Source organism: Miniopterus schreibersii (genome assembly GCF_964146895.1).
Source record: "Miniopterus schreibersii genome assembly, chromosome: 16".
Lineage (NCBI taxonomy): Eukaryota > Metazoa > Chordata > Mammalia > Chiroptera > Miniopteridae > Miniopterus > Miniopterus schreibersii.
Genome location: NC_138116.1, coordinates 34,982,501 through 34,991,113, shown reverse-complemented (window position 1 = coordinate 34,991,113; position 8,613 = coordinate 34,982,501). Strand labels below are relative to the sequence as shown.

General features: G+C 45.0%; 1 protein-coding gene across 1 annotated transcript in view; it reads left to right on the top strand.

The window, feature by feature from the left end:
* Positions 1-1,357: 1,357 nt before the first annotated feature.
* The window catches only part of ZFP3 (ZFP3 zinc finger protein), a 14,162-nt gene continuing 6,906 nt past the window's right edge, over positions 1,358-8,613 (top strand). Inside the window, exon 1 of the mRNA XM_081162889.1 lies at positions 1,358-1,513. The gene's annotated coding sequence lies outside the window, so the exon portion shown is untranslated. The remainder of the gene's footprint in view (positions 1,514-8,613) is intronic.

Below are 8,613 nucleotides of genomic sequence, written 5' to 3'. Positions count from 1 at the left end.
AATGAATTGTGATGGTAATTGACTACTCTTGGATCATAGCTTGAGCAGAATGAAGGTAGAAATAGCAATTGTGGAAGATGGTAGGCAGGCTGACTAGGGAAACAAAATTATTTCTGGGGAGCACTGACAAACCTCTGGAAAGTGAAAACCATACATTTATCCTAGGGCTCTTCTCCAAAATGTACAATTGTTCCCACTAGTGCCTGGGCAAAGAAAATGTGTATTTCAACTGATCCAAGGTTAGCAAACTTCCTGGGCAGTTGCAGACAGTAGAAGAAAAAAGTCAAGGATACTGGTGTGAGAGTGGCTAAAGCGATGGACCTTAGAGTCTAGGCCTGACTCAAGGATGAACTCAAGAGCAGGTTTTCTTTTCTGCCAGATTGTGTACTGGGTATATATACACAATCTCGCTTTCTGAGAATAGTCACTCCCTCTTCCATTATGGTGAGGTAAACTCAGAAGCCCGCCCCCACAACTGGAGCAGGAGGTGACCCAGATTTGGCTGATCCCACTACCCCTATCCCCTGAATATAATGTTTGGTCCAGGAATGAGCACCAGGCCCAAACTGGGCCAATCGTAGTCCTTCCCTGTAGCTGGCATTTGGGAGGGGTAATGTAGTTTTGAGGCAACATTAGATCGGATGGAAGGCTTCTCCAACCAGTTACGTCTGAACGGAGACCTGAACAACAGGAATCCTGTTGTGCAAAGAAGGGAAGTAAAAAGTACAAACGTTCTGCAGAGAGATGGGCCACGCTTGTTCACGAGGGGAAAAGCTGGAGTGGAATGCGGTTCCTATTGTGTGAATCCCGCTTCCCCTCACTCTTAACCTGGGTAATTCCCGCCCAACCTTCGGATTTAGCCGAAACATCACTCCCTCTCCCCAGTAGGCCGTCCATGACCTCACAGCAGGTGTCCCTTCGTCCCCAGCTTCTTCCTGGGATCCAGGGGTCTGTGTTTACCGGACTCATGTTGCTCAGGGAAGGTAGTGGCGGGATGAGGGATACAGGTTCGGGGTTTTAAGGAGGTCCCGCAACCTCTGCCCCGCGAAGAAGAGAAGCCGACTCCCAGTTTCTCAAGCCCAGATTAATGCTCCGGGGAGCGACACCAGCGCGCAGAGCGGCCTGCCACGGGGCGGAAGTTCATCCCTGGAGCCGTTCTAGGAAACCCGGAGGACCCAGCTCGTTAGGGACCCCGGGGCTGAAGCTGGCGTCGGCCGGGTCACTGGGCCACTCCAGGGAGCAGCTTTGGCCGGCAGTGGCGAGAGGGCGCTCGGGTTACCGTGAGAACCCGCAGACAGCTCCGGGGAAAGGGGAGGAGGCGTTGGCGTGCGAACCACCTGTTCGTCCGGCGGAGTGCGGCGCGCGCTGATTGGCTGGAGTGCCGCCCGGGTACCGGAAGTAGCCGATGCCCGTCGCCAGCGAAACCAAGACAACAGCTGCAGGGTTCCGTGCTTGCGGGCGGAGCAGCTCTTGGAGCGCGAGCGGAGCGAGCGTGGGGCGGTGGCGGCCTGCGGTGAGCCCTCGTTCCGTCCCGGCAGGAGGGAGGGGGGCGCCGGCTCCCGACTTCCCGGCCGCGAGCCGAGCGGAAACCCACGGTTTGGGCCCATTCCTGACCCGGGTTCTCTGTGTGACCTTGGGCTTTCTGGTCAGCGCCGGCCTCCATTTCCCACCTGCGGTCCGCCCCCGCGGTGGTTCGGTGCCTGCCAGCCGCGGGGGCGCAGAGCAGGGCGCTCCCTTCCTCGGTCCCGAGGCGGGGGCCAGTGGGAGCTGTGGTTTCTGACTCACCATCCCCAAGTAAACTGCGGGGACGAAATGGCGGGGCAATGTCAAAAACTGAAGGCCCCCGTGGCATGTTGTGCCTTGTGCCGGCAGACAGGATAGTGGCTTATGAGGGTTAGTTCTGGAAAGGAGACAGGGAATAGGGCCTTCTTGACTGTGGAACCAGGGGAAGGACAGCGGAAAGGGGGATAATAGCTCTTTAAGTTAAATATCCTGATTGGGAAAAGGAACTTGTTTTTACAAATAGTTATTGTAGTCAGCTATGTGTCTGACATCGTTCTAGGCTCTTTAAATACAAAATGAATGAAATATCCAGTTAGTCCTCAAGGGTGTCACAGATTCGTTATGTAGGTAAGACATTTACACATTCATCTAACAAATATTTGCCAGGTACCCGAAGCATGCCAGGCACCGGGAATACCAAGCCAAATAGAACATCACCCTTACTCGCCTTATACGGAGGAAAGCAGACATAAAAATAGACTTAGTAAAATGAGGTAACTGCTACAGGATGAAGGAGTCTTAGGGGCAGGGGCCAGGAAGAAAACAGAAGGGACTGTCTATGCTTGAGCTGAGTCCTGTAGATGTTAAGTGCACAGGGTGGGCAGGCAGTGGGGATAACCTCTTTGCAAAGGCAAAGACACTTTCAAGAATAGGAAGCGTTTGCACTGCAGGACCCCGAGCATGACTACAGCTCTCAACAGTCATTGGAGAGCGTGGAACAGGAGATGGAAAGGGGGACAGGGGTCTGACCAGAAGGGCATTCTGAGCCATGTTAAGTTTTTATTCTGTAGGTCTTGGGAAGCAATGAACAGGAAACGACCTGATAACTATAGTACAAAGAAAGAGGTAAGTGAAATGCTGGTTCAGAGAACTGAGAGAGAATCTCTTTACTGCAGGTGTTAGTGAAGACTTTGGGCAGGAGGTGATTCTTATACTAGATATTGAGTATATGGCCTTTCAGAAGTTAAGGGAAAGTATTTGTATCAGTTAAAATGCTTTTGTCTGTAAGACTACAGCTCAAGCTGGCTAAATGCAAGGTATAAGCTCTCTTAATTGGAAAACAACAGGTAAAGTGGTTTCAGAACTGACTTAATCTCTGGGGCCTGGCTCCATTTCCCCTCAATTTTCTTATCTCTAGCTGCCTTCATCTACAACTTGGGAGTGAAATGGCAGCAGCAATTCCAGGGAACCGTATATAGGAGTCTCTTCCTGTGACTTCCTGCAGAATGGCAGGAAACTATTCCCAGAAGCTCCTAGCAAACTACCTTAGAATGTTATTGAGCCAGATAAAGGCATATGTCCATTTCTGAACCAGCTCCTGCTGTTTTGAACAGTCACTTGCAAGGAGGATGGTATTAATTTGACTGGGTTAACTCAGTTGGGGTTCACTCCTGGTGCTCTGAGAGCAAGGCCTCTGAGAGCAAGGCCACTGCAAACTTTTTCCTCAAATACCCCATAAAATAATTTGAAAAGCTTTGTATCCCCTTACATATATGTAAGTTGACATCCAACATGTTTCATCTTTTTTGTCATAAATTTGAATAGTTGAAAAGGATTTTATTTTTGGTGTATTATATATTTTGACATTTCAAAATAAAACCTCATACCAGTTTCCTGGGTACCTGTCCCTGCTTGGTTCCTCGTGCTCACCACATTCTTTACCTTCTCTGTCACCTCTATCTGTTAACATTCTACTCCTCCTCCCTACCCCCCACTTAATTTGCCTCCCTGTTTCAGTCATCTCAACTTTGTACTGGCTAACATGCTCAAGTCCCTCACTCCCTCTTTCTTCCACCAGGCATATTTTTAGATTCCCAGCCTGCCCTGGGGCTGTCAAAAGTGTTGCTGGAGAAAGAAAGGAAAGCATGCTGATTGGCTCCTCCTCACACTAATGCTCTTCAGCACACTTGTGTCATAAGGAGGTTGTGAGGGTTTAACAAGCTATTGCCTATAATAAATCGCTTAGCACACAGTACCTAGGAAGTGCTCATCATTACTCCCCACATCAAAACGTCAGTGCATCCTCACTTCTTCCTTATCTACTCCAACTCTGCACATACTGCATTGAAATTAGACTCTTCTTTCTGTTCCTTTATTCCTCCTGTACCTCCTGGCCTCTGGGGCTTTGCTTACTCCATTCTCTGCCCAGAATGCTCTTGTGCAGTAGTCTTCAAACTGAAATACACAGAGGGGGTGCACAAACCCTCTCTGTAACATCTGTGGGCACATGGATTGTTGAATGGGAATCAGTTTCTAGATCCTTGACTTCAGTGTTTATCCTTGCTTACTACCAATCTACTTAAGAATGGGCCTGTGGTCTGTAGCTTTCTCTCTTCCTCTTCTACAAAAGAAAGACATACCTCTCAACCATGCCCTCCTCAATTTTACTATAGTGTATTCCTCTGGGGTAGAAAAACTTCTGGAGTACCACATAAAGGGAGGGTTTGTTGAGGAAGTAAATGATTCCTGGACCTTTTGTAATTTAAGTCCCAATCTTTGCTTTGAACAAAATTTTTAAAAAATATGTTTTTATTAATTCTAGGGAGAGAAAGGGAGAGGGGGAGAGAGAGAAAAACATCAATTGGCTGCCTCCTGCACAGCCTCTACTAGGGATGGAGCCCAAAATGGGGAATTGAACTGGTGACCTCTTGGTGCATGGGTTGAAGCTCAGCCACTGAGCCACACCAGCTGGGCTCAACAAAATTTTAAAAAGACCAAATCAGACTGTGGGCTGATTATTAAAATTTTTTCTTTTTTCCTGCAAATTATGATTTTTGGCAGGTAGGTTCAAAGGACTGAGTGATATTGCTATCACAAGCAATTGTTGTAAACTCTGACTTAGGCAATTTGAGCAAACTCGGGTCCAGTCACGGTATCTAGGGTCAATCTGATAAGCATAACAGGAATGCGATTTTTATTCAGTAAAGGGGTCAATTGTATTTTATCTTCCCTATGTGCCCTCAGAAGTTTAGGGAAGGATAGGGGCAGTCAAGATGTAGGGTAGGAAAAAAGTCATAGCAAGAACTGGCAATGTATCTATAATACTGCTGCTGTACATAAGTGTTTAGCTACTTGGTAGACCAGACTTTGGGTAGGGATGGATGCACCACATGGAGAGTGGGATAACTTCAGTCGTTAAGACTGTCTCACACAGTGGTTTCCAAACCTAGTGGGGCATCAGAATCACCTGGGCCACTTAATAAAAATACAGATCCCCTGGCCCACCCCTGGAGAGTCTGATTCTAAGAGTTCAGAGGTAGGGAATTACTATTTTTAACAGATTTCTCAGTTGATTGTTATGCATCTAACCTAGTTTCAGGTCAGAATCATTATTTAAGAACTATTCATAAAAAATAAAATCTTTTTGTGATTGCAAGCCTACTAAACAATTTTTGGTGTTTTATGTGGCTTCCCATTGTAGATTTTCATCTGGGCAGTGTGGTCCTTTCAGAGTTTATTTCTCATTGTTAATTAATAGTTGGGTATCTGGTTTATGCATCAGTATTTTGTGAATGAGGCTTTCTGAGCCTACTCTAGGGTATTTGAAAAAAGCAAATCCAGGTCTGTAGAGCTGAAGACCCTATTCTGAAACGTGGAGAGCCAGTAGAGGTTTGCTTGTCATCCCCCAGACTGGGGCCCAAGAGTGGTCAACTTCCTCCTCAGGTGGCACCTTCACCTTATCTCTCTCCAGAAATAGCTAATTTCAGTTCAGAAAAGTGAAGAAGTGAGAAACAGAAAGATAGGAAATTATGTTTGGAAATGTAAATTTAGGCTACAGGTAGTGAGTGTTTCCATATGAAAATGAGGTTTAATGTATGGCTGTGCCTCTGGGAAAATCAACCAATGGAGATTGGCTTTGGTTTGTATATGAGAAGGTACCTATAAAGTAGTAATTAACAAATGACATTAATATTGTGTCACTGGTAGAATGCAAAGTAAAATAATGGTTAGATGGGGTCAAATTTAGTTGGGGAAGACTTTCTGGATTTGAATTTTGAACTGGATCTTGAAGCTGGGGATAGGCACGTACCAAATTTTTATATTTTTATCCTATTTTACTTTGGACAAGTGATTTTCCATACGGTGTGGCTATGAATGATGACTTTGTAAAGAGCTAGGTGATGGAAAAGAAGTAACTATAGGAGAGATGAGGGAGGAAAGGAAAGGCCACAGAGGGAGCTGGAAGTAGATGGGGAGTTGCTCTTGGCTGAATATTAGAGAGAAATTTATTTAAGACAGTACTTCCCAACTCAAATGGTACCGTGGATGAAGAAGATAGCTAAATTCTCCACAATGGATCCTTACAATTATATGGATATATATTATCTATAATTTTTAAAAATTTCAACAAAAAGGAGAAATCCAGCTCTTGAGTGCCCACCCTTACTCCATGGGAAAGTGAGAGAAGATGCTGAGGCAGGGAAAGTTGAAGGAGATTCCAGGTTATTTTGAGGGGTAGAACAGGGAGTTTCCAGGATTCCAGTAGGAGATCAAGTTCCTAGCAGGTGTCAGAAGTGGGGTGTTGCTGGGGGGGAGGGTGTTATCAGAGCTGCACTGATAAGTGACTAGAGAGGCCCCAGGGGAGGATGGTGGTAGTAACTACCATCCTGTGGATTACTGGGAGGCTGGGCAGAGAAAAAAGGCAGTACAAAGGTCACCAAAAATCATCACTTTCCCTTTCCCTCACCACATGACCCCAGTCTCTCCCGCCTCTCAGGATCTTCATTTCTTTAGTAATCTCATATTTTCCCTCTTAACCCCCCTCTCTCTACTGGCACCATCACTCCTAATATAAACACGTCCAAATCTTTTCCATCATAGAAAATCCTTCTTTGACCCTTCTTTGACCTCTAATGATACTGCCCATCTTGGTCCTCTCCTTTCATCCAAATTTTTTGAAAGAAGCAGCAAATTTACTAATCAGTTCACTGTTACTGGCTTCTGCTTCTGTCATTCTACTGAATCTGTTCTCACAGATCATCTGTGACTACCTAATTGTCCTAATAGATGTTTTTCCAGTTCTTAGCTACTGGATCTCTCAACTGCATGTGACACTTTTAAATTCCCTCTGCCATTGCTTTGATGACTTCTATGACACTGCCTTCTGGTTCTTCTACTTCACTAAGCATGTTTTTCTTCTTGGCAGGCTTCACTTCCTCCACTCAATCCTTTATCATCAGGGTTCTAACAGGACCCAGATACTTCACTCAGGATAATTTGAAGAGGGTTTATTTGCAAAGAGATTCATTATAAATGATATATGTGTGGTAGTGTATTGAGGCAACCATGGAGTGGTCACCAGCCCTGGGTCATAAGAGATAAGAGGTAGGAGAGGTTACTGGAAAACCCAGTTGTTGAGACATTTGGATAGGATAGACTCCTTAGGGGTAGCAATGACCTTCAGTTGAGGGACACCATCAGCCCAGGGTGATCTCATAGGAACCAGGAGAATAAATACCCTGACCTTACTCCCCTCCCTACTCCCAGCCTCCTGCTGAGCCTCCTCATTGGTGGAACACAACTAGAAGCCAAAGGGCCTGTTGATATGTGCTGTATAGGTTAGCCTTCTGGGGCAGAAAGCAGGGTGGAGAAAGGTAAAAAGATCTGGAGGGGAAGATGGAAGATAACTAGAGTACCCTTAAGAGTTAGCTTTGGCTTTTTAGATTTCTGTCCTCAGTATATCTGACAGTTCTCATACTATACTTATACCATCTATGCTGAGTACTCTCAAGTCTGTATCTCTAGTCCTGACTGCTGTAAACTTTAGACTAATATATTTTGACTAATTCCTTGATACCTCTGTATGGATATTTTAAAATTCATCTAGGGAGAAGATATGACTTTGGGCGATGGGCACATAGAACAATATATGGATCTTGTAACATAGAAACACACACCTGAAACCTATATGTTCATATTAACCGTTGTCACCGTTAAAGTTACCGTTGTAACTTTAATAAAGTGTTAAAAAAAAAACCCCACATAAAATAAAATAAAGTTTGTCTTCCTTTCTAAACTGGCTGCTCCTCCAGTATTCCCAACCTTGGTGGTACCACTATTCATCTAATTACCTTTCCTCAAAAAAAAGGAGATCCGGCACCATCTTTGACTCTTCCTTATTCCTTATATGTATATCCAGTCACACACCAAATCTTACAGAATTTGTCCTCTTAAATATTTTTCCAGCATGTGTCCTCTTCATTCACCACTACTGTTGCCATAGTTAGAGTCAGTCACCTTTACCTTGATGACTGCATTAACATTCTAACTGATCTCCCTATGTCTAGGCATACTACTTTCTAGTTCAGCCACCAAATGGCCACTAGTATGCATCTACTTGAAATGGTAGTCTGACAATGGACTTTGTCACTCCTTGGCATAAAAAGCATTCCTTAACTCTGTGTTTTCTAAAAGATAAAGTCCCATAGCTGCCCATTCCCCCTTGAGAATCACCTTCCACAGTTAACACTTTTACTGATGGATTATAGTCCTCAGATTTGCTATGGTACAAAAATGCAATGGCCTAGGCAAAGGGCCTATTCAATATTAGCTCCTGGTTTCTTACTACCTGAACAGAGGCCAGTCCTATTCTCCCATCGTTTGGACTTGACTTCTGTGACCTGGACAGCTAAATTCCTAGGGTCATTGCACCAGTTAGGAATAGGTTTGGCTTTATAAATAAAAAACCTGTAATGGCTCAAGTGAGGCAAAGCTTATTTCTTTCTTAAATAAAATAAGTCCAGAGGTTGGCATTCCAGGGCTGCTATGGCAGCTCCATGGGGTCATCAGGGACCCAGGTTCTTTTCAGCTCTGGTCCTGTCATAGGGTATG